Here is a 26403-nt window from a genome sequence, read left to right on the forward strand (position 1 = left end):
TTTCAGTTTCTGTTTTTATGATAAGACTTTTTTGCCCTCCCTCCTGAAAAATATTTCCTTTGGGTACAGAATCTGTGCTGGTATTTGTTTGTTTGTTTGTTTATTTGTTTGTTTATTTGCAATACTGTGAAGATATTATTCCCTTGTCTTCTGAGAAGTCAACTGTCAGCCTGGTGTTCCCCCTTTGAAATAATATATCTTTTTCTCTGGTTTCTCCCAAGATTTTTACCTCTGTCTTCATTTGCAATAGTGTTACTGTGTGGGCTTTTTCTTATACTTACCCTGTTTGAAGGCTTATCCTCTTGCTTCTATGGTTTGGTATCTTTCATCAGTTTTGGAAAACTTTCACTCATATGTCTTCACAGATTGCTTCTACCCCATTCTCTCAGTCCTCCCCAGCAAAGACTCCAATTGTAGACATTTTTAACTCCATGTCACATGAATAGTATTTTCTTTTCTATTGTATCTTTTCCATCTTGTCTCTCTTTGTTTCAGTTTGGATATTTCTTCTGACCTATTGTCCAGCTCACTTTTTTGTTGCGGGGGCGGGGAACTGCATCCAATCTGCTGTTAAAGTCAAAGATCACATAATTAATTTTATTTTTGTTTTTACTTTTAAATTTCCATTCAGGTATTTTATAATTTCTAGTCTTCTAGTCAACTATATCAAACTTTCCTTGAACATCTTAAAATATTAACACAGTAATTTTAAAATTTGTGTCTGCCAACTTTAATATCTACATTTCTTTTGGACATGTTTAGTTTTTTCCTGGTTTTTAGTTAGTTACTTTTACTTTAATGTTTTGTTATTTTCTGTTGGGTGTTACAAATTATATGTAGAAATATCTAAGATCACTTGAAGATATCATTTTTTTCTTCATCCAAAATTGATTTGCATTTTCTCTGCCAGGAATAAGTCTATGAGGATATCCTCTTAGTCCAATCACAGATGAAAAAGATTTGAAGGTGAGGTCGGACCTTCTAAGCGCTAGTCTATGTTATTTTTACTCTTCCTCCTAAGGTGTACTCCTTCAGGGTTTCAACTGAAAGCCTAGTTTGTGTGTGGGTATACTTCCTTATTCCAATTCCAGTATCAGTTCTGCTAATTCTATGAGATTGATAGAAGTGCTGCAGAGCTTCCAAGGCTGTGTCACTGCTTTCAAATTGGCAAGTGGACTGAGGGAAAAAGGCAAGACCAAATGTCTGACACACACTTCCCTGGCCTTCCGTTTTCTTCATATTGTAACCGGGCGGGTCCTCTCTACCAAGGAAGGCAGTTCCGCAGTGCCTTCGATCAGATTTTTTATTCTTATTTTTACAACTCTTGTCTTTGTTTTACAAATCTGTTTAGGTGTTCTTTATTTGTCTAAATTAGCTAGCTCCCCATTTCTGGAGGCAGCAGTCTTTCAAATAGCATATTATTAAAAAAAATACAAAGAAAAAATATTCCAGAACCCAAAGAATACCAGAAAGTTGTTGTCTAAAGAAACTTAAATATGTTACGTAGGAGACCAAAAGTTAGAGAAATCATATATAAGAGGAAGAGAAATTTAAGAGATGCAAATGATAATCCCTAAAAGACAAATATGAAATATTCAACTTATAAAAGCAAGAATTCCAAGGTAAGATGAGTGGAAAAGACGGAACAGTTAAAAAGCAAAAAGCTGATCAAAGAATGCTCTTCACTAAAGAAACACCTGAGTCTGCAAATCAAAAGATTAAAAAGCTCAGAGTTCTAGGAATAATCAATGAGAAAAAATGTATACTTAGATATATTCTGATAAAATGTCTGAACATGGAGATTGGAAAAAAAGAAAAAGAAAAACCTTACATGCACAAAGAGAGTGAATACAGTTTTTGTTAATGATATGGGAAGAATGATTATTTCATGAAGTTATCACTCATTGTTTTCTTACATAAAAGATACCGAAATTTAGGTTCATTTGCATCTTTACAATAATAAAAGCCTAAACTTTTAAATTGGCATCTAAGTACATCCAAAATTTCTTTCGATTGATTACTGCTTGCTATCAACTTAGTGGTTGTGTTTGGAAAAAGCTATCATCTTCTTTGTTGTCAAGTTCATTGTGGGAACCTTAGGAATAATGCCTTCATCTACCACAATATATGATGATTTCATATTGTTCTCAATTTCCTTATGATGCTTTGTGCTTACACTCTGTTTACGACTGTGTTTCACATATCCAGGTTCAAAGAAAAATATATTTCAAAAATTTTTAAAAAGTAAATGAGGATACTTAGGTAAGGTAAAGGAAAAGTAAAATAAAAGGTAACAACTAAAAAACAAAAAGGTAACAACTGAGGACATTTTTTTAAAAGGGACTCATTTTAATTGGATATTAAAGAAAGCAAAGTCCTAGGTTTATAAATTAAAATGTATTAAAGCACAATTTCAGCACAAATTTTAATTGATCAATAGGTGGAACTGAGTTTGGTTGGTTGGTAATTAATTAAAGTGGAGGAATTAAGCAATGTTTCGTGAAGTGGCAAATTTTATTTAAAAAAAAATACACATACGGATCCCCACAGACTTAGTAAACTAGCACACAGCTCTGCACCTCTATCTGACAGACTTGCAAAAGTTATGGGAGTGGATGACATGAGCATGTTTTTAGCACTGTGGCATACTCCACTTTGTTTCAAGTTTCCATATATTCTTTGCATATTTTCTTTTTTTCTAGGTAATCTCCCCCCCCCCATCTCTCTATCACACACACACACACATAGATGCACAATGTACAAATATGCATACAGAGCTTGGATTCTGCTGATTCTTTTGTAAATATATACGCCAACAAAGATTTGACAATATTTCCCCAGGTATTCAGAGAAACAGCATTCCAGTAAAACAAACCATCGTTTACTGGCTAAGATAAACTTAGGCAAGGAATATCCCAGGAGTATGTAACCTCAGTTCAAGAAATCTGACTCTAAATAATTTGTGTTAAAAAAGGCTAGGAAATAATGCTAAAAATAAAGTCTAAATGAGAGGATGATTGAAACATCATTGTGTAGGTTTACAAGCATAATAATTAAGCACAACAATGCTGGAATGAAACTGCTTAGGTTTGAATTTCAGTTCTGCAGTAAACATTCTTTCATTTTTGAGAGAATTGTTCAATAGAGAGAAGGAACTTAAATATGGTATAAAAAGTCAAAAATAGCCATTAGTACAGTAAAAATAGAAAGTAGACTCCCCAACTCACCAGAGGAGGAAAACAAGCCGACACACTGAGTTTAAATTGGAATACAGGGGAAAAAAAGAGAAACTAGCAAGTCTGAAGAACGTAAAAGCATGTAATAAGTAAGTAGGAACAAGGTATTTTCCTCATCCTCATCCCACTCCCCCAAGTTCTATTCCTAATTTCTAGAAAATGCCAACTCTCTTCTGGCTTCCTGTTACATATGTAAGCAAGAAGAAAAGCAGACATTTGGTATTGCAACTAAAGCTAGAGAAAGAAGCCCGGGTGCTCTTAGCATAATAGTGCATGGGACATGTGTACTATAATATGTCTGAGTAATATGTTAGATTGCTTTACAGCTTCCCTTTCCACACAATCCAAAGTGCAGCTGCCCACACCCACACAATCCCAACTCCATCTAAAATAGAATCAGACAGAACTGAATAATAATGCCCCTGAGACAGGAAAAAAACTGGGGCCAGTGGTAGCTGGGAGGTGTGAAGAGAAAGCAGAAAAGGTCAAAAGAAGCATAGGTTTTGAATTTCCCAGTAACTATGAGACAGAAAGCTTCATAAAGCAGCTCTAGACTTGAGCCTGAAAAGCCAGGGGCATGAGATGAATAGAGTAGGGGAGCCATTCCTAAATTCTTCTGGACTCTATAGGTTGGAGTGTCTGACTCAAGACTGAATGAAGTGCTACTTTATGTATTCCCCCTGAATCCTATGAGGATTTGGTCAGCTAAGAGTAAGAGCATTGAATAGTAAAAAGTTCCACTCTTTCTAGCTGCTAGGAAGGGCACAAGAGTCTCAAAAGTACACAAAGTTAAGATTTTTCTCATAAATCAGTATGTATCTTTGTAGAGATTATCTTCTTTCATTTGCCTATAGGCCTCTGAAAATAGTTTGCCTTCTTAGTAGCTATGCACCCCCAATATTAACACATAGTTCATTCCCTGACCCCTTTTTAAAATGTGCAACAATTGGTCATTCAACTCCACTGAGGAGAGAATCTTCCAGTAGCCAGGGAAACCAGCTTAGAGAGTCCAGTTCTCTGGGATGTTAAATGGTCTGCCATCCATCTTGAGATGCTTCTTTGGGTCAGCTTGACCTGTCCTGAATTCCTGATACTTCCTTTCTGTATTAGCAACAAATCTCTGTCTGTAAGAAGGCTAAACAACTAAACATGATGCCAATGCCTTGATATTTTAATTTTTCTCCACTTTCATTGCACTCCAGAGTGCCAAGGCAACTGACTGAAAATGCTTCCTTGGGGTGCCTAGGTGGCGCAGTTGGTTGAGCACCCAACTCTTGGTTTTGTCTGAGGGTCACGATCTCAAGGTTATGAGATCAATCCCCACATCAATTTCCGTGCTCAGCAAAAGAGTCTGTTTAAGAGTCTTTCACTCTCCCCCCCACCAACATGCTCATACTCTCTCTCTAAAATAAATAATTAAATATTTAAAAATGAAAAGAAAAGAAAATTCTTTCTTATATATGATGCTATGGCCCGAATAGTAAGGCATATATGCATCATAATTTCAAATTCAAATATCCTAGATACAACTACAATTTGCTCTAGAGTATCAAAAATCCAATGTTTTGGGGATCCCTGGGTGGCTCAGTGGTTTAGTGCCTGCCTTCAGCCTGGGGCATGATCCTGGAGTCCCAGGATCAAGTCCCACATCAGGCTCCTCTATGGAGCCTGCTTCTCCTCTCTCTCTGTCTCATGAATAAATAAATAAAATCTTTTTTTAAAAAATCCAATGTTTTGAATCTATGTTATTTAGTTTTTAAAATCTATACATCATGACTAAATGCAATTTAGTATTTTGGACTGGATCCTGAATTAGGGAAGATTAGTGAAAAAGCTGATGAAATCTGAATGAAGTCTAGAATTCAGCTAAAGTGAATGTATCATGAATGATCAGTGTTAACTTAAGGGAAAATTAGTTAAGGGGCACATAGAAGTTCTATGTATTATCTTTGTCTTTCATTTTTTGGTAAATAAATCTAAAATGACTCCAAATTAAAATTTTATTTTTAAAAAAATTATTTATTCATCAGATCCAAGAGGTAGGGAGTTGGAGCCCTGGATAGTAATTGGAGAAAACAGTTAAAATAAGCCACTGCCTTATATACACCAAAAGTCTTTGAAGTAAAGATAGCACCCAGCATCAGTAGCAACTCTTCAGTCAAGATCTTCTGAGGAAGACCTGGGTTTAGTCTGCTTATCTTAAATTTCATGTTGAAATTTTATTATATTCTCTGTTTTATTAATCCATTTTCTTCTAGTAATGAAGACAATGGTAACTTTTTTAAAAATGTACAGATATCCTCAAGGGGCAAAATCAACACAATAATCCAGAAGAATAGAACTTATTCACCAGGATCTATTCATGAATGAGATCTCTTGCAGTCATCTCATGTCCACTAACATGATTCTTAGGCACTGCCAAAATAAATGAAAGCTCAAATTTGTCTATAAAGCAATAAATATAAATGGATTAAATTCCCTCTTTCAATTACAAAATGTTTAATTTAGGACTTGAAATAACAAACAAAATACATTTTATAAGGAAAATAACCATACTGAAGGATTTCTGTATGAAAATGGCAAAATAAGTTCAAATAGTGAAAACTGTTTCTGTTTCAGAGATATACAAATGACAGAAAATTAATATAAAAAGAAAACTAAATAACAATTTAACATTATTTGGACTAGTAATGGACAGAAAAGCAAAATAGTGTCTGGGGACTGAATCCATAGAATGGCTGGACTTTGAGCCAGAAACTAATATTGGGGACAAAGGAAGTCCAAAAGTTCCACATAAAACTAATGCCAAGCTCATTTTTTGAAGTCAGGGTCTATATTTTGGCTATGACAAGTCCTGAAAAAAAAAAAAACCTTTAAAATAATAAGTAATAAAAAATATATATTCTTGTAGAATACTGCCTGGAATTATAGTCCAAATTAGGGAGGCAGAGGATTTAGAACAACCTCTAAACCAGGACCTAAAACCAGACAACTTTCTCTCCCTCACCACCTTACCTCTGTATTCACCATCCCCAACATCATCACAGGAAACTGGCATTAAGTAAATTATATGACCTGGTTCTAGATTGGAACAAATGGGCTGAGTGGAGGCAACAGTAAAACCACTCCTCAGAGATGGGTAACAAAAACAAGTAAGAAAAAAAATGCTTACATACAAGGGAGAGGATTATACAGGGCATGTTCACCAAGGGACAAAAACCTTGAGGGTCATCTTAGAATTTGGTCCATCACACATGTATTATAGATTATTTTGGGAAGGAGGGTCATATACATTTTTAAGAAAGGTTTTATTTATTTATTTGAGAGAGAGAGAGTGAGCACAAGCTGTGGGGACAAGCAGAGGAAGAGAGAGAAGCAGGCTTCCTGCTGAGCAGGGAGCCCAGTGAAGGGCTTGATCCCGGGACCCTGGGATCACGACCTGAGCTGAAGGCATACAAGTAACCAACTGAGCCACCCAGGTGCCCTACATGTGAATTTTTTTAAATTAAGATGTTGGAAATAGAAAATGTAGCAATTGGACTGAGAAATGCAATGGAGGAGATAAACTTTAGAGTGTATATAAACTGAGAATTAACAAGCAGGAAGATAATACCAAGACACTCACTAGAATGCAGAGCATAATCATAGAGATTTATAAAAACACAAAAGACTAAGATTAAAACTTATTTGTGAGTTGATAATAGATGGTTATGCTCAAATACTTTAAACAATCTTAATAATATGGTAAGGAGTTTTTAACAGATAATTAAAGCATAACAAGGTCCCTGTAGTCAAGAGAAATATGAAATAATGAATAAATGTAGATGACATTCTAACTAATATAAACATTAATCTTAGACCATAGAATAACACAGTTCTTGCAATATGAAAGACTGTATAAGCAGCAAAAAAATTCCAAATACAAAGCACCTAGAAATGAGGGATAAAATTTAAAGTATGAGCTCATTAGTGGCTTAGAGCTAGTGAGGATAAGATGCCTGACCCTGGCATAGAATAAAATAGAGTATTAAGACTTGAGATAATATTCAAATAAAACTACTATATGCAAGCTGTGTAGCCATCTCTAGCCATTCCACTTGCTGGGACCCAGAGGACATTGCCTTTACCAAGGTATTAATAATTGCATTGATGTGGGGAAGACCAGGATCCCCAAAAAGCTTTATGGTGGTTGTTCTCTGTAGGACAGAGATGATGGCTGCAGATGCCATCATAAAATTGGGTTCCCTCGTTTCATTTCCAGATGGATAGAGACCAGGTGGCACTGTTTAATCACTAGAGACTTGCTGTGTGCAATTACTATAATAAGCCAATGAGGTGGAGCAGTAATCAAAGTCTTATAACCTAAAATGATCTCTGGTGGTGGCTAATTGAGTATGAAAATTCTGAAGGATAAAAAATGGGCGGATATTAAAATACTGCTTGACACACAAAAGTGAAAAAAATTCTAGGTCTAGTGGCAGAAACTTGATGTGAGTCATTATAGTAGGGATAAAAGACCACTTAAGTGGTTCCTAAATTAAGCCAATTCTCAGACCCAAAGTCCCCTGATTGTGGGCTTGAGGTAGACCCCACATGTGGCCACACATATTTACCAAACTCTTCTTCCAGGCCTTCTCCAGAGGGACATATGGCCATGCACCAGGGTGACTGACTATACACTAGAGAAAGGGATATACTAAGACATTCATGGGTTAACAGATACTACTCTGAACTCATGTTCACCCCCAAAGCCTAGAATGCCAACATGGTTGGACAGTCAGAAAGCTTCTGTAGGTAAGGTGGAGGTTTGGCCCGAGTCCATCTCAGAGTTGATCCACTGGGACTGCAGACCCATTTTGTGATTATTTTCCTCCAAAATGGAGTGTCCACACATCGGTTCTGTAACCCAGAGTTTAAGGGCCATTATGGTAAAAGTCCTTTTACATTCCCTCCACTACTGAAAGTAGTATTGTTTCTCTGAATGGTACAGAGGCCTAGTGATCAAGAAGTAGTAAAAGAAGATATTTTTGAAAGGCACATGCATGCCAAAAGGAGGTGAGCTAAACTCCTTGAAAATTCAGAGACCTACCACACAGATGAAGTTTCTAGAGGAGCAGTGGTCTGTGGCAGGTCTGCACTTGGCACTCCCACCATCAGAGACATGAAAGATGCAGAGGTAATGATTCCTCTCATATCCTCTTTTTACTCCCCTATTTAGCTACTACACAAGCCAGACGTATGTTCGGGGATACCTATGTATTATCATAAAATTAATCAGGTTGTGACACCAATTGCAGCTGTTGTTGCCAATGTGGTAACACTATTGGAGCGAATCATAACAGCCCTTGGCACCTTTTATGCAGTCATTGACCCAGGAAACATTTTCTTTTCTGCACCAAGTAGTAGAGAAAATGAGAAGTGATTCACCTTCAGTTTTTTACCCCAAGGCTATATGAGCCCTTGGCCATCAGTCTTACATCCCTAGAGAAACTTTGATTGCCTTGATATTCCACAGAATATCTTGCTGGTTCATTTCACTGATGGCGATATACTAATTAGACCTGGTGATCAGGAAGTAGTAAAAGAAGATGCTTTTGAAATACACAAGCATACCCAGTGAGGTGAGCTTAACCCCCTGAAAGTTCAGAGACCTACCACCTAGATGAAGTACCTAGAGGAGCAGTGGTCTGTGGCAGGTCTGCCCTTGGTACTCCCACCATGAAAAAAGCACATGGTAGATTTTTTTCAGATTTTGGAGAGAATATATTCCATATTTGAATGTGCTGTCCTAACCCATTCACAAGGCAATATATAAAGCTGCCAGTTTCAAGTGGGTTCCAGAGTAAGACAGGCCTCAACACCTGCGTACAAGCTGTGGTGTGAGTGGCACTGCTATTTAAGCTTTACAACCAAACAGACTCAGTGATATTTGAAGTGACTTTGGCAGACAGATGGCTAAATAGAAGAACCACAACACAGATCTTGAATCTGGGAGTAAGGATATGCTATCTCTTTCTGACACCAGCCCTTATCTGAAAAGCAGGTGTTAGCTTGGAACAGAGTCTGGCAGAGATACAAGATACCATGTGACTATGTGACCATGGCTGCCCATCATGAACTAGGCCTTATTTGATGTGGCAGGTCCACTCAAAATCAAGCTCAAGATGGTCTATACAGGATAAGTAAATTGTAGGAGTCAGTGAATCGCTAATGATTATGGGTTAATGGCATGGCTATGGGTTGCCTAACTAGTCAGGGACCTTTAGAAAGTTGAAGATTATTGAGAAGATCTGAGGAAAAGGAACATGGATGAATGTGGTGGCCATGAAAATGCATGCTTAGCTCTCCTGCTTTAGGGAGCATAATTGTCTTGTGGCTCAAACTATTGCTTTTCTGGATCTACCACCACATTCCTTTTTTTCTTTCTTTTTTTTTAAGTTTTATTTACCCATTTATTTATGAGAGACAGAGAGAGAGAGAGAGAGAGAGAGAGAGAGAGAGGCAGAGACACAGGAGGAGGGAGAAGCAGGCTCCATGCTGGGAGTCCAACGTGGGCCTGGATCCCAGGACTCCAGGATCGCACCCTGGGCCAAAGGCAGGCACCAAACCGCTGAGCCACCCAGGGATCCCCACCTTTTTTTCTTTTTTTAAGACTTATTTATTTATTACATGAGAGACACAGACTGAGAGAGAGAGGCAGAGACATAGGCAGAGGGAGAAGCAAGCTCCTTGCAGGGAGCCTGATGCAGGACTCGATCCTGGATCCCAGGATCATGACCTGAAAGGCAGGTGCCCAACTGCTGAGCCACCCAGGTGTCCCCTACCACCACATTCCTGTCCAGGCCACAATTCCCATGGGCTGCACTGAGCCAGTGACTTTGCAAGTAGGCTTATGGATACACACCCCTCCCTGTAGACACAGGACCTTTTCAGTGGAATACTTGGACTCAAGGACTCTCTACCAGCCTGCACAAAGTTTCTGGAATTACATTGCAGTCTGAAACACTTTATACACATTGCCCCATCCTTCTCACTCTCTTTCAGAGACATCAGGCCTTCAGTGAAGGCTTTTCTTCACTGCCTCTAGTTTCTTTCCTTTGTTTCCTCACTGATCTACTTCCCCAATAAATGTCTTGCATGTTGTAGAAGGCTATAGTTTAATATTCTTGATATTCAAATATACCAGTTCATAATCCCTGAAATCTGTAAATGTACCTAATTTGAAAAAAGTGTCTTTGCAACTGTGATTGATTAAGGATTTGGAGATGATGGATTGATTACCTTGTTGGACCCCAATGCTATTACAGATGCCCTCAAAAGAGAAAGGATGAGCAACATTTGACACAAACACAAGCAGAGGAGAAGGCAACATGAACATTAGCAGTTAGAGAGATCCGAAGATGCTGGTAATGCAAAGTATAGCAGAAGCCACCAGAAGCTGGAAGAGGCAAAGAACAGATCCTCCCCTAGAGTCTCCAGGGGCAGTGTGGTTCTGCTGACAGCTCAATTTCAGCCCAGTGAAACTGATCTCAGAACTGCTGGCCTCCAGAGCTGTGAGGGAATAAATGTGTGTTTTTGGAAACTACTAGATTTATGGTAATTTGTTAAAGCAGCCATAGGAGACCAATACACGTGTCTAATTCTGTCCTGGCACCTGCTTCCTGAGGACCTGAACAAACACAGTTGGTGCCACTTGTAATCCAAGAATAGAGGCAATAAGATGGGTTTTGGGGATGAGATCTCTCCCTGCTCAGCAGGCAAAGATGATGCCATCCTGAGTGGTATACGGGACACGGATAGTCCCTGGCACAAGGCAGCCCAATACTAACAATCATCAACAATGACCTGAAAGGCATTTGGATGATAAGGAGGAACCATACTTATAAAGACAGAAGAGTTGGTTGATTACAGGTAAATCGTTTTGCTAACTACAGAGGAATAACAGGAAACTAAGCGCTTTGAACAAGCAGTTAAAGGCTACGTGTGAGAGCCAGTGGTCTGTTTAATAGCTTCCAGAGTGGAAGAGAAGACACAGCCAAGCAGGAAATCGAAGCTTTGAAAGTTAAGGTCTCAGAGCTCCACAGATGATTAAATACTCAGGCAAGGAGGCTCTGTAGTCTTAAGGTCAGAGCCCTGGGTGGAAAAACAAGAGACCTTGATCCCTAGGTCCCTGTGCTGGAAGATGCTGCAGAGGCCCCTCCCATGCAGAGCAACAAGTACACCTCTCAGAAACTGCCTGTATTTCCTCTCCTGGTTGCCAGTCTGTGGGCTAGGACTGCATCCCAGCATAACCTGCATGGGGCCACGCTGGGTCTGACAAAGGAAAGGGATTATACACCCAAGGGTCTGCAAGAATTAGCTACTTCTACACCAGCGGGAGCCAGGAGAATGAATCTGGTATCAGATTTAGAAGGAGCTTACTAAGTGGGGCTGCCATAATCGGTCTGGATAAGACAGGATTTATCTATTTGGGGCATTTTTTTCAGAGCATGAGAGCTAATAATTTGGCAGGAACCTGAGGGAGTGACTACATTTGTTGCCAGAATGGCTCCTGGAAGTCTAAGGAAAGTGATGGCCCCCATTGAATGAGGTGGTAATGTCTGACTTGCCTGACAGGTAGTAAAGAATAAAGCGGCTCAGGGAGGTGGGTGAGCTGGAATAAATGTATTAGTTGAGGCTGGAATACTCATCAGAGGATTATGTTCCACTGGAAGAACAGGACACCAATGTACCATTCAGTAAGGCTGTAAGGAAAGCACTGGTGAGAGGAGGCCAACATCACTAAAAAGTTGTTTGGTAGGTGACCACTGCAGACCAGGGCTGACTGTGGGAGAGGCAGACCCAGAGCTGGCTTTGTTAATACCCATGGCAATGAGAGTCTACATAGTGGTGCTTAGTACCAGAAGTCAGGAGGCCATGATTACCTGAACAACTGGCAGGGCCAGAGGGACAACCTGGGGCTTTGACCTCTACAGGGAGCTGTTGAAAGAACTTGACATGCTCAGGAGCAGAACAGTCCTGCAGCCAACAGTAGTGCTATTTCACTTCACTTCTATAGCCATGTACAAAGGTAAGAACAGAAAAGTAGGAAGGTAAGGGTGCTCACTCCAATAAAAAGTCACAATCCAGGGTGCCTGGGTGGTTTAGTCAATAAAGCATCTGCCTTTGGCTCAGGTCATGGTCCTGGGGTCCTGGGATCCAGCCCCATGTCAGGCTCCCTGCTCAGCGGGGAGCCTGCTTCTCTCTCTTCCCCTTCCTCTGTATCACACCCCAGCTCATGCTCTATCTCTCAAATAAATAAATTTTTTTTTTAAAGTCACAATCCTACCTAGACTCCCAGATGCAGAGCACATTAACTGAAGAGATGGATTAGATCAGTGTAATATTAAAAAAATTGAGCCATAGGCAAAATAAACATCATTCCCAAGATCACACAGCTAGTGTGTCAGAGACTAAACTCAGGAAAATATATTTGCACTATTTATGACAAGGTGTTAAGATGCGAAGGAAATCAAGTAGATAAGCACAAAAGTGTGCAAAGAAATTAATAAGTGATTAATAAATATATGAAAAATTTAATAAACAAAGGAGCATAAAATAGTTTGTCATCACATTAAACTTGATCATTAAATATTTTTAAATAATATACTGAGCTAAAATTCAGGAGTATAAAAACTAGAGCATCATTTCTGGAGGTAATTTTTGCTACACTTGAACTTAGGAATCTTTTGATTTCTATAAATTATACACTTAAGAATTTATTTTACACAAATCATCAAACATATGCATAAGAGTTTATTTATAAAGACAATAATTGAGCATAAAATACAACTGGAAAATTAGAAAAAATATCCTTAATGTTTAAGACACTATGATATAATCAGAATAATATAAAGCCATTAAAATTATATTATTGAATAATACTCAATGACATAGAAATATTCACAAAACATTGTTTAGGCATGAAATGGTAGATTCAAAAGAATTTTTATGTTGGTGTGCAAGAGATTTTACCCAAAGAACATGTGAAAAATTTAAAAGTCCATCGAATTGGTGGGGCTAGACCTCAGAGATCAATTACAGCAACACTCTCATTTTTTGGTAAATCTACTGAGACCTAGAAGAGTTAATACTTTAAAGTAGAAACAAAAGAAGTAGATTGGGAGCAATTTGTCATCCAAAAAAAGTATGTGCGTGTATAAAAAAAAATTATAAAAGTTTACACCAAAATGTTACTAGCATTCATTTATCTGGGGTATATGAGTAAATAATTCTTTCACGTACTTAGTTTTTCTCTATTTCCATTACTTTTGCAATGAATATGTAGAAACAAACAAAAGATAATATTTTAAAATATTTGTTCAGAGAATTAATATGTGATTAAAAGCTCTCTGTCTCAGGGATCCCTGGGTGACCAAAGGTTTGGTGCCTGCCTTTGGCCCAGGGGCAATCCTGGAGTCCCGGGATCGAGTCCCACGTCAGGCTCCCGCGTGGAGCCTGCTTCTCCCTCCTCCTGTGTTTGCCTCTCTTTCTCTCCCTCTGTGTCTGTCATAAATAAATAAATAATAAATAATAAATAAATAAATAATAAATAAATAAATATTTAAAAAATAAAAAAATAAATAAAAGCTCTCTGTCTCAAAATGCTTCTCAAAAATCTGCCTATATGTACATGAGAGTTCTCAGATGGGCATTCATTAGCATTCACACATATCCTTTAAGCTCAGAATTACCTTGGTCAGGATGCAAATCTAATTTTCCTTTAAGATATAAAACAATTACCCCATTGCATGAGAGGAGGACTAGATTATTTGAACACCAAAAGTACATGAATAAAATTGAACAATGAATCAATAAAATCCATGTAACATATTTAGCTACATATATAATCATATATATGATTATACATATTATATATAATATGTACATATATACATATATGTACATATATAAATATTTTTTGCTGCTCAAAAAATAAAATTAAAGTCAGATCACAGAAGTACTATAATTAATATTTTTTTCATAACCAGGTAAATTTTGAATTTTCCCTCCTTATATTGTATCTGTTATGAGCATAGATTTGCCCCACTGGGGTAACTATTACTATTCAGTTCTCTTCCCCATCCTCATCAGTATAATCACCCTCACAATGACACTGTGCTGACACAGAAAAACCAGGACCTGGACTTCAAACACCATTGACTCCTACCTCATACCCTAGTATTGATATTGAGCATGTTCATACCCATCAGTGTTCTTCCAGGCCCATGACCACAATCTGATAAGTCTTTGAGCACCTAGTAACCAGACCACCTCTGACATGCCCAGGAGCACTGGGCCACAGAAGGCTTTAAAGTCTTTGGAATTTTAGAGAACAAGGCCATAGCTTATCCAAAATGTCAGTTCAGTAAGTGCAGGCAGTTGCAGGTGGTAGGAGAAGGGATAATGTGTAATTCCTCTGCATTTCTGACACTTCAGAATTTAAGGACTGAGAGATCAGAAAAGAGAGACTTGCATTAAAGAACATGGAAGACAGAAGCTAGCCCAGGGCCTTGACTTGTAATCCAGACTCTAGGATACTCTAAAAGACTACAGTGGTTTTTCCTTCAGGGTCAGTCTTAAACCCAATTTAATTCAGGAATAAAGAGGCTACTTGCCAAAAAAAGACGTTTCTAACCATTCATGCCTAAAATCATTTTACATACACAAAGAAAGCTTTTACTACCCAATGAGAGAAACACAATAAAATACTAATACCAGGAAGAGTTCATCCAAAGAATAAGTAGAATTTGTATATAGATTAATAAAATGCTAGGGCTGGACCTTCGAGATCAATTATAGCAACATCCTCATTTTATGATGAGCCCACTGCAATCCAGAGGAGCTATATTATGAAGAGTAGAAGTAGACTGTGCAATCGTTTATTTAATCCCAAAACACTGGAGCCAGAAGTAGCATTGAAATTTTAAAGATTGTTCTTTTTAAAAATATATATTTTTTAATTTATTTATTTAGAGAGAGAGAGAGAGAGAGTGCATGTGCACGTGTTGGGTGTGCACATGAGTGGGGGTAGGGACAGAGGGAGAAGGAGAAACAGACTCCCAGCCAAGCAGGGACCCCAGTATGGGGCTTAATCCCAGGACCCCGGGTTCACAACCTGAGCCAAAGGCAGATGCTTAACTAACTGAGCCATGAAGGCACCCCTAAAGATTGTTCTAAGACAAATATAATAAATGGAATTTTTGTGTGCTGATACTTTAATTGAACCTGTAACTCTGCAATGTCATTGAAAAACAAGGGTTTATATAACTATAAAATGATAGACCCTGGTAGACTACTAAAGAATTTTGAGATTGATATTATGACAAGGTCTATGGACCTCTGGACAAAGGTCAGAGGATGTGGCCTCACTTCCTATTCTGCTAACCCACTGTATGGTCCTAGACAAGATAAAGGACCTCTTAGGTGCTCCTCCAGTCCTTTGAATGTAAAAGAGAGCTGAATACAGGATCTGTAAAGCCTAAAATCTACACAATACCATGAAAATCACATTTCCTGCAAATTGCAGATTTCTTGAGGGCTCTGTCTACAAATCCTAGACTGTCTATACCTTTGTTCTTATCCACTAAGAACCTCTTAAGATTCTCACATAAACAAAAAAAAAAAAACTTAGATTGCTCCATCAGTATATCAATACTATTACTTTTTATCAAAATTGCCTTAGAGCTTACACAGCAAACCCTAAAATGATGCATAGTATAAATCTCTGTTACCAACTTAATAAATACTATAGAGTGATAACATTCTAATAAAAATGATGAAGTGTGTCCCACAAGGAGACAGCAACCAAAATACAATAACCACTTATTCCCATGAATGATGAGCTTATAAATTACAGAATTGGCCTGGTAAAGACTGAAAATTTTCATAACTACAGATTAAAATCAAGATTTTTTTTAAAAAATTCCTTCTGTTATCACAACTGATATGAAAGAATTCTAAATGACACTGACTTCAAGAAAAATTCTATGTACTAGCTCTTCAAATACCTCCTCAATTAAAGCATTATTTTTTTCCCATAAATCACAACTTCAGTTTACATTACATAACCATATCCGGATGATTTTTAATCATTAGAAGATGATTTTTAATTATTCCCTGGAAACTCCATGACAAAATTTTTCTGAAGGTTGATTTTCAGAGGCTAAATGCCAAATGCGACACCCTCCCTTCCTCACCTGCTTTCTAACAGTTAAAGAGACTTATAATAAAGCGGTTGGTGCACTGCATATTAAGCTAATACCTTCTACTCCAGAAACAAGAGTGCACAGAAGTTAACCTCTGACCCACAGGTTAAGTTTAGGTCTAAAAGGAAAGGAATTTTTCTAAGATTATTGGAAAGAAAAAGGCTATTCATATCATTCTACAAAGAGTGAATATTATTCATTAAAATTCTCAACCATCTGGAAAAAATAATTATCGAAGAAGTTCTGAGGGCTTTAAAAAAATCATTTCAAGTTTAAGAAAAGACAGTGAATGGAATTCTCTTTTTCTTGTTAATTTGTCCAGCAATATTGGAGTATCAAGCACATTCATTTCCATCAAACACCTGGCCTCCCTGACATTTGGTGCTCTCCTAGACATCTATCAAGAAATAACCCAGATTTTTCAGCTATTCTCATTTATGGTTTCAGAGAAAGAACCTGACATTGATTTTTGCATATGACTCTGATTGACTTCAGTGGGAGTCCTGCACACAATTTGGTAGTACAAAATGATCTCTAGCCTAGTAGTCTATGACGCTTCCATAAAGATATTTTATGGTTTCCAATCCCCAGCCTTTTATTTTCGAAAATATTTGCTCAGATCTTTAGAACTTTCTCTTTATCTCCTATAATATTTTTTTATTTTTTAAATTTTTAAAAAGATTTCATTTATTTATTCATGAGAGACACACAGAGAGAGGCAGAGACATAGGCAGAGGGAGAAGCAGGCTCCCTGTGGGGAGCCCCATGCGGGACTTGTTCCTGAGATTCCAGGATCACAACCCAAGCCAAAGGCAGATGCTTAACCACTGAGCCACCCAGCGCTCCCATCTCCTATAATATTATTATATTTTTTTATTTATTTTAAGATTTTTATTTTTATTCATGAGAGACACAGAGAAAGAGAGAGGCAGAGACAAAAACAGAGGGAGAAGCAGGCTCCATGCAGGGAGCCTGAAGTGGGACTCGATCCCAGAACTCTAGGATTACACTCTGAGCCAAAGGCATCTGCCACCCAGGCATCCCTCTCCTGTAATATTTTAAAGCATAAAGTTCAAAACTTGGTAGACTATTTTTTTAGTTTAATCTTAATTTAATATTTCTTTAACACACAGTCATTATGGCCTCAGGTGCCCAAGATACAAGCACTTTTACTGACACTACTTTCCAAAAGAAAAATTATAAATTATAATAATCTTAAGATTTATTCACAGTTTATAGCAATGCTGTTAATGAAAAGCAAGTAGTCCTATACTTTTGTTCTGTTCCCAATAAGCATGATTTGTTTTTTTCACAGGACTTTGTCACTTATGAGGAGTTTCACTTCAAGTAACAAAACATGTGAATTAAAATGGCTTGAACAGGGGCACCTGGGTGCTGCAGTCAGTTAAGTCTCACTCTTGGTTTTAGCTCAGGTCATAATCTCAGGGTAATGGGATTGAGCCTCACCTCAGACTCTGTGCTCAGCTCAGAGTCTGCTTGGGTTTCTCTCTGTCTCTGCCTCTCCCTCTGTCCCTTTCCTCTCTGTCTGTCTGTCTCTCTCTCTCTCAAATAAATAAATACATCTTTAAAAATCATTTTAAAATGTCTTGAACATCAAGGATGTTTTCGTGTCTTATCAAGACTCTTTGAAGTAGAAGTTTCAGTTGGCTACTATAGCTGCTCAAAACTGTCAGGGCTCTGAGTTGTCTTCTCTGCTACTTTATTGGCTCTCCCCTTATGGTCGCAACATGGCTGTCACACCGGCAAGTGTCTTTCCTCCATACCACATCTCCAAAGGCATGAAAGAAGAATGTGGGCTTCACTACACTGCTCATTCCCTGGAGCTAGGAATTCCACCTTCCCTGCTCACATTTTAGTCATATACCTGAACAACATCAGAGATTTGTTTGCAATGAAGTGAGAAGAGCAAACAGAAGACATCCAGTCAGTAGTATCTACAGCTGGAATTCCTTACTCTGTCACAAAAGAAGTCACAATATCAGTTATTTTGTGTAACTATTCACATAATAGTGGTAGTCACACAGGTACAGAAAGCTCCTGACAAATATACAGAGTATGTATTTATAATGCCCAGGCATTCAACATGCTTTTTCTCCAATCAAGGACCATATTTTTAAATAAAGCACCTATAGTCCAAGATGCTGAAATGACTTATGGGATGCTTTGAGAACACCTAATTATCTTCATTTTATCAATAACCCCAGCACTAGCATATATTTTATTTAACTATGCATCCATTTATATAAATGCCAATGGTGTGCAGTCTGAAAGATATTCAATACACTTGCAATGGGTAAACAATAATATGTGAATCATACCTTAATAAAGTTGCATACACACACACACACACACACAGTTTAAAAAAAAAAAAAAAAAGGTAATTTGGCTTTCATACTGGTGCTCTCTGTCATGAGATAATTTCTTTTGAAGCCAGTCATCATGTTGTGAGAAAGCCCAGGACTGATGGAAAGGCTATGTATAGATATTCCAACAAAAGACTCAGCTAGGCCCTTGGCTGACAGCCAGCATCAACTGCCAGACACTAGAGTGAGCAAGCCTTCAGATGATTCTAGCCCCAACTTAGGCTTCAGACATTATGGAGCGAAATAATCCATCCCTGTTGTACTCTATCTGAATTCCTGACCCTCAGAAACCAGTAAAGATAATAAGTGATGATTGTTGCATTGAGCCACAAAGTTTTGAAGTAATTTGTATCATCAGTAGATAACTAATCCTGACACTAATGAAATCTACAACACAAATGAAGGTATCTGGAGCAGTAACAGTGTCTAATTAGGGGATGAATTTATTTATCACAATAAATCCACAAAAATTCAAGGATTTGGGAGTGACTTATGGCTGTGATACACTGAATGAGTGGGCACTAACTAGAGTTAATAAATAAGATGACTTTGTTAGAGATTATGGAAAGGTAGCCATGAGTGTGGACTTTGACAAAGCTCGCAGGTTGGTAACCCCATTCTTCCATATTAGTTATGCGACCTTGGAAATGTAACCTCTCTGAACCTCTTTTCTTATATGAAAAATGGATGTTTGAAAGGATTAAATGAGATGACACACGTTAAATACTTAGCATTGGGCCTGGTTCAGTAACTATCGGTTATAGTTGTTACTATCATGAAATACTTGAGGTGATACCAATAATGTGGCCCCAAATTATCTCTACCTCTAAATGTGCCACTTAACCCTTAGATATTAGAGATGAAGATAAGTCTTTTGAAGTCCTTCTTGTGAACATCTTTGTGAGGTTCCAGCAACTTCTTTTCATATTTCCAATTCCTAATTAATTTTCAACATCACTTGTAGAAAGTAATCATAGGATCAAGAATTTCAGTTGCTGCTAAACAGCTAAAGGATGGGATTTCCATTTATTTACTTTAAGTAATTCATGGAATTTGCTGGTAGTAGTTCAGAAAATCTCTTCATTGCTAGAGAGGTAGTATTGTCATATCATTCTTTGCATGACTATTTAACAGAGGATAGATTTTTCTACGTGCTATTTGCTATTTTAAAGAACAAGTGAAGTCAGAGTTCAAAACAAAAATGATGATATGTACATCTTCAGTTGTACTTCACTGAATGACTTGAGATGTGCACAAAATGGAGGCTGACCTCTGCAAAGAAACAAGCATGCATTTGGAGCTTTGCATTCTCACTGTGTCATCCCGCTACTTCAAGGACATCAGCAAAGAACTGCCATCAGAGGACACTTATAAAATAAAGAACACCTTTCTAAGATTCAGTGTGTAGTTTTATCTGTATCTTATCTGCCTTTCTGTCCCCAGCACTTTACATGATTCCTAGATCATAAGAGGCACTCGATAAATGTATGTTGAATTGAACTACCAGGTCAGAAAGTAGACGCCAAACCTTCAGAAGAATCCCCTCCAGAGCCTTGAGCATAAAGAAGTGGTGTTTCTCCCTTAAGCCCAATAAAAGCTATGCTCTACTTGTGGCTCTACTTTTCTCACTCTTTCCAGGCCTTCTCCCTGGCTAGGACTATACAGTAGAATATGCTAGATCATTGCAAAAATCTCTGGAGCCTAAAGGCTGACTTCAAACCTCAGTTCTGCTGCTTTTCTAGCTGTGTTACCTGGGACAAGATCACTGAGCCTCTCTGTGCCTTCGCACTTCATTTGCAAAGTGGAGTGTAGCAGTGCCTATCTGTCAGGGTTATTGTGAGGAAGAAATCTGCAAGCATATGTAAAGTAAATAGACTGAAGCTGCCACACAGTAAGCGGGCAATAAATGCTAGTTGTAATGACAGACATCCAACCTAGTACCTGTTTGGGGCGTGCAACTAAGGGTCGGGTCCTAATTCCTCCCCTTCGCTACACTGGTGAGGGAGCCACACAGACGCTGCAGCAGAGAATGCTCTTTGCACTCACACACTCTGAGAAGGATGGCAGGACAGGGTCTCCTTCCATCAAAGCTCTAGAGGTTAAGGTGGATGGAGAATCACCCCCAATAATCTTTAGAAAGCCCAGCTGTGAACAAAAACACAGTCTTATTTTATTTCATGGGCAGTTATTTTCCTGCCAGTTTGGTTTCAACTAATGTCAAATATGTCCTAAAATTTGAAAAAGTCCTTGGATTTTTCTCCGCAAACAAGGCAGCTCTTCCAAATCACCAGCCACCTCGTTTTGTACATTTTAAAATACGTACTACAAAGGCTTGAAATGCTGCCACCTAGAGACAGTTATTTCATAAAGATACAAGGCCTTGATCTTGAAAGGCCACTAGAATAGAACTTGGCCATGCATTCAAAATGCCATTTAAAATAATAATAATAATAATAATAATAATAATAATAATAATGTAAATTGGTTACTTACCTATTTATACAAAATAAGTAGGATCAAGAAAAAGAGGAAAGTAATTCAAAGTAGAAATAAATAGCATCCTCTATAATATTTTTAAACCAGTTACTTTCACAGCAATGCAGTACTTTTGTTTTATGACTGGAATAATCATTTAGAACAGAATGGGAATATCCAGGAGTCAAAACCTCTTGCCTTCTGGCCTACCACCCATGCGTGGGTGTCTAAGTCCCACCTGCTGTGCTCTGATAAACCACACACTTCAGGAGAACAGAGACCAGATGGTGTATGCCTTGGGCTTCTCCTAAAGCCTCATCTACAGGCGTTTTATCTCTCTACAAGTCTCTGCGTGCACACACCTTTGTGTAAAACCATTTTCAGTGTTCAGGGATTTAAATTATACTATAGAGGACAGGACATAGTAGCTAGTTAAGTTTTTTGGTTATAATTAGAAATTTCATGAGGATCAGAAGAAAAGTATTTCCATCCCACAAGAAAGAATGTTTTGAAAGAGTATCACTCATTATGCATAGGGGGTAAAGTTCAACCATAAATATATTGAAGTTTTCCACATTTTCCATTAATACATGACCAATGCCTCCTTTCCAGCCTTCAAATCTCTCTTGCTGTCATGACACTTTCATAAACTGTAACTGCCTTTGATTCTTGTTAGGCATATTTCGGTTTTTTTGTTTGTTTGTTTTGTTTTTTTACTGTTTCCATCATTAACCCCTCCCTATACTCTGGTCAACTTTGCATTCATCTACAAACTTTGGGAGTAGAATCAATTCCTCAACCACCTGCAACCAACCAGAGTGAGAATGGAATGAAGCAAAGTCATGGTGGTATCAAAGATATTTTTCGGTCATTTCAGGAAAGGTGTCACATTTAGGAAAAAATATAAAGAATTTTAACTTCCAAACAGTGTCCTAGCTATAGTCCAACAGACACTTGGAAATCTAAAATGAACAAAGCTGGCATTCCTTTCCTTAGACACTGAGCCAAGTGACAATCCAATTTCCCAATTATCCTCGAGAAGTAGCATGATCACTACAACCCCCCAATTTAGTGGCTGAATTCTCATATAGCATAAAATGCATTCAGAGAGAACATAGAAACTTGGGTCTCCATGTTCACAACAAGATAGGACTTTTTTTAAGTTTTTATTTTAACACTAGCTAACACACCGGATAGTGTATATATTATTCAGCATATATAGTGTATGTATTATATTTGTTTCAGGCATATAGGATAGTGATTTAATAATTCCATACATCACCTAGTGCTCATCACAATTGCACTCCTTAATCCTCATCATCTATCTAACCCCTCCACAACCTTCCCTCTGATAACCATCAGTTTGCAGGATAGAATTTGACTGCATGTGTCTAAATGCAACCACAATAAAATTATAGATTTCAATTAGGAACAGGTATCATAATAATACTGTACCATATTTGTTCTGGAAGGTTAGACCAAGGACAAGAAAAGTGTAAGTTACAAGAAGTTCCTCTATTTTTTTCTATCTTATGATTTTGCTCTGCTACAGTCAAACTCAAGACTATACCACTCTTTTGCAGAGAATACAAAGCAGGTTCTGGTTTCTCTGCCAACTCCATACTAAATTGAGTATTTCAAGCTATTTTATAACATCTGTGATAAGCAATGCTTTTGAATGGCTTTTGTTAATATTCTACTTCAAATAAATAGACAAAATATATGAGAAAAGGATTCATTATCCACGTGAAATTGCAAAAAGAAAAAATAAGGAAGCACAGTGAAGCATGCCTGAGATTAGAAACCCAGACATACACAAACACTCAACAAATGCAAGGGAAAATAGCCAGAAATAGAGCCGTGCCAAACTAAGACATCTCTAAACCATTGTGAGATGCAGATGAAAGTCAACATGTGAATAATTGCATATCCATCCTTCATATTTATATGTGGGATTCTTCTATTTCACGAAAATTAAAATTTATTCGTGGGAAATCTCAGAACAAGAGGAGGGAGGACAAAATAACCCTTTGCCATCTCTGAATGTCTACCCTCTCCACGGTCCTTAAAGGTTCGTCAAGAATAATTATTATCCTGGAACTTTCCCATGATGGAAATGGTCTGGCCAAGGTTTTTCCAGACTCTAACAGGCAGGATACTTTCTCTGAGAAAATATTCCCTGATTTCTTCTAATGGTTTGTCTAAAGCTAGGTTTTATGTGAGAACAGGAAAACAGTTTAAGAGCTAGATCTTAAAAACTACTAAACTTTATTCTACATATGAAATTACTTTGAAACACACAGTGATTCACTCATCTAAAAGTCAGTAATTCTGACTATCTATAATGTACCCAAATTGCAGCAGGCTTGTAGAATTCTGGATAACATTAAAATATCTCTGCCTTCATTGAATCTTAATAACACATATGATTCAAAATAATATATAAAAGCCGAAAATGAAAAGAAGCCAGAATTAAATGGTTTCCTAACATTTTCATCCATGGTAGTACTATATAAATCACATCCAGCCTAATTATCAAATTTTTACCTGAAATGATCTAACGGGTAGTATCATTACATCATCACATTGCAGAGTTCTATTCCATATTGCTATGAGGGCCCCCTTTGATATATACAGCTTTCTTGATACACTAGGGTGACATAAGCAAGGCACAGAATAATTCATAGGGAATTTTACTGACTATGATGCCTACCAGCATCATAGGTGTAGATGATACACTATCAAAAGAAAAGCTCAAAAGAATAAATTTTTCTCTAAAGTTTTTTTCATATTAAAATATCCTAATTCCTTCCCAATTCAGCCTATGACCCAATCCCCAGTATTTCATAATAAATAGAGCTGTTATCAAGAAAAGTAGAAGAAAGGGGCTTTTGATATCTCTTTTCAAGAGTTCCATCTGATGTGCTTATCTGGTGATGTACCATATTGCCAATTAGCACTCTGAAGTTTCCATATTCCTTCAGGTGCACTAGATATTTTGGTATCTGAGTTACATAAATTTTCCACAGCAAATAAGTAAAGATAAAAATGTGCCTCCACTTTATCACAAAGAAGGTTGAAATAAGCCTGAAACCAAAATGAAATACAGAATGAAAGCCTCTATGGAGGCATTATTAATTCATTTTTATTAATAAAAAAATTGCATTTCTATAGAAAGCTTCTATGCCCCGTGAACAAAGGAGAGATAATAAAGTCACAGCAGTGACAGACTTTTAAATTCTGAGCCCTTCTCCTGGGGACCCAGGGCAGTTCATCTAAATTGAGTTCTGGGCTATTAGAAGACATAACTGTATGATTACTAAAAGATCATAACTAACGTCACATAAATTTCCTTAAGATAAAATTCACAGACACTCAACAATGTGTAATATTGTCACTGGAATGGTTCCACAATTAACAATATTAGCATTTCCTTATCTGCTTTATAAAGGTGGACTACAGTTAATATACTTACTCTTTTTTCACATGTAATTCTGCTTTACTTAGATCTTCCTCTGACTATACTCAAGTCAAAATAAGAGGAATCTTCTTGCCTCTGATCTGGGCAACTCTTCATAACTAGGTTAATTTTCATAGTATGTCTACCATATTACATTTCTCCTCAACCACAGCCAATGGCTTCCTGGTGACAGTAAAAATAACCTAACAGGTATCCACTGCCTCCCATAAGCTCTGCCTAACTCACCTTTCCTGTCTTAGGGACTGGTGCATGGCCACTCAAATCCTCTGTAGATAGGCTAGTTGTCCCTTTGTTTTCAAGAACAATGTGTAGTTCCACTAGCACATAGCACTGTTCCTCAATTTTCTTCACTTTTCTCTATCAGTCTGAACCTTATCCTTGATGTCTCATGTTCTGTCTGAAGCTGTCCCTAACCAGAGCATCTCACAGTTGTCCATACCTCTCAGGGACCTATATCGCATTTATTGTCTATGCCAGTCAATTAATATTTGTCATATTTCTTATATTTTTAATTAATTACTTGAATATAGCTCTGTCCGCACAGGTATTTAAATTTAGTAAGAGATAGAGACATTTTTTTAATATTGTTTTTGCCTTTAATTGTCATCCCTCAGTGTACTGCACATAGCAGGTGATCAACAAATTTTTAATTTGTTCAAATAAACTCAAAGAGCAACACAAGAGAATCGTGCTACATATAAAACATTCCTTTCCAGAGAAACCTGTTAAGCGTTGCACTAAGTTGCCAAGAGGAATCTTATCCCTTGGGTGTCATTAAAAATAGATACATACTACATTGTGCTGGATGATACAAAGGCAAGTAATAACTCTTGAAAGAAATAACCAAGGGTATATTGGCCCCAGTTCTCCTGTTTTATTATCCTTTAGGTACTTCAATGCCTTCCAGACTATAAACATACAAAAGAAAGAGATAATTTAGTACCTGGGTAGGTGCTTTAGTCTCCAGTGGAGGCAGGGAATGAAGTAAACCATTAGCAACTGTGAGCTCTGTTTGTGACTGGAAAGTTAGGCCTGATAAATCTGTGTAAGTTCTAACATATAAATATAGCAGTATCAGTTTATATCAGATACTTTTCACAATACATACTTTCCACATTGGTCAGAATCTACTACCAACCCATCTCTCTGTTTCATCCTTCAATTTCATTTCTCTTGTCATCAACTCTGCCTCTGGATTTGTCTGCTAGACCACTTAAGTTTAATGCAGTTGTGGATATATTGCTACTTGGTTTCTATTTGTCCTGTTTTTTGATTCTCAGTTCCTTCTTTACGGACTTTCTTTGGGGGTAAGAGGAGTTAACCCGATAGTTTTCAGTATTTCATTTTAATTCATATATTGACTTTTTAGCTATATCTGTTTGTATTATTTGGGGTGGATATCCTAGAGATTAATTTACCACAGTCTACTTAGACTTAATGGTGTCTTAATTCATGTAAAATTAACAATCTGGTGAAAGTAAAATTCCACTTAACTACCTCTTATTTCTTTGCTATTGTTTTTATATATTTTACTTGTGTTATAAATGTCACGAAGCTCAGTCAGTTATACATAAAAGAGG

At 37.5% G+C, this 26403-nt stretch overlaps 1 long non-coding RNA gene across 3 annotated transcripts in view; it reads right to left on the bottom strand.

The window, feature by feature from the left end:
- Positions 1–26403, bottom strand: part of LOC119874219 — a 67226-nt gene that overhangs the window by 15428 nt on the left and 25395 nt on the right. For all 3 annotated transcript variants that reach the window (XR_005368037.1, XR_005368038.1, XR_005368039.1), the window contains exon 2: positions 282–567. This is a non-coding gene — a long non-coding RNA (uncharacterized LOC119874219). The remainder of the gene's footprint in view (positions 1–281; positions 568–26403) is intronic.

This window comes from Canis lupus, chromosome 12 (genome assembly GCF_011100685.1).
Source record: "Canis lupus familiaris isolate Mischka breed German Shepherd chromosome 12, alternate assembly UU_Cfam_GSD_1.0, whole genome shotgun sequence".
NCBI classification, from domain to species: Eukaryota; Metazoa; Chordata; class Mammalia; order Carnivora; family Canidae; genus Canis; species Canis lupus.